Source organism: Colobus angolensis, unplaced genomic scaffold, assembly GCF_000951035.1.
Source record: "Colobus angolensis palliatus isolate OR3802 unplaced genomic scaffold, Cang.pa_1.0 Scaffold6366, whole genome shotgun sequence".
NCBI lineage: Eukaryota > Metazoa > Chordata > Mammalia > Primates > Cercopithecidae > Colobus > Colobus angolensis.
This window is the reverse complement of record NW_012120006.1, coordinates 1-966: the sequence shown is the minus strand read 5'-3', so window position 1 is coordinate 966 and position 966 is coordinate 1.

Genomic DNA, 966 nt, shown 5'->3' with positions numbered 1-966 from the left:
CCTGGGCAATGGAGAAAGACTCGGTCTCAAAAAAAAAAAAAAAAAAAAAAAAAAAGAAGCTGGGAAAGGAACATGGTACATTCACCAAGGCTGCTGCTGCTCTTTCCTGTAGAGCAGTCACAGGAGGCCTGGGCTGGACACTCAATGGCCTCTTCTTGGCTTTTCCACATGGGATCAATCATTTGCTTTCAGAGTACAATGTTGGGCAATCAGGCTCCTCAGCTCTGGAAAAAACCCTTCTACCAATAACAACTTACACAGGACGTTAAGAACAAACATACAAACAAACCACCACTCAATCAAAGAAAACTATTAAGCTGCTGTCTTGGCACTAAGGTATTCATATAGTTTTACATCTGCTAAGAGGCAGATTACACTGTGTTTCTGATCAGATAAAGATCCACAAATAATTTAATTTAATGAAAAGTGACTCCTCATCACAAAAATGTCTGCCTCTGCCTTACCCAGACCAGGAGTAGACACAGAACGAGCAAAGCTGGTTGGTGATTGTATTATACATTCAGTCAGAGGACAAAGGCCTTAAAGGCTTACTTAGCCCTAATCATTGAGCTTTTCTCCTTACATTTACTAAGGTAAAATATGGCAACAATGAAGGAATTGCTTCATGAATAGTAACCCTGACAATATGATCCCATCTTGTTTCCCTATTTCTAAGCTCATCTGAGAAATTGGTCTGGAAATATTCAAAGGGGCCTGAATATCAACCACTTATACCAGTCTTGACTAAAAAAGGTTATAGTGCCAGGGAAACACTTAAAAAAGGCTTTTGTGGGGTGGAGAAAACTAAGAAAAAGCCAGTTTTCATCTAAGTGCATGCACAATGTAAAAGAAAATGGGCTGGGTGAGGTGGCCTGTAATCCCAGCACTTTGGGAGGTCCAGGTGGGTGGACTGCTTGAGTTCAGGAGTGTGAGGCTGCAGTGAGCCATGTTTGTGCCACTGCATTG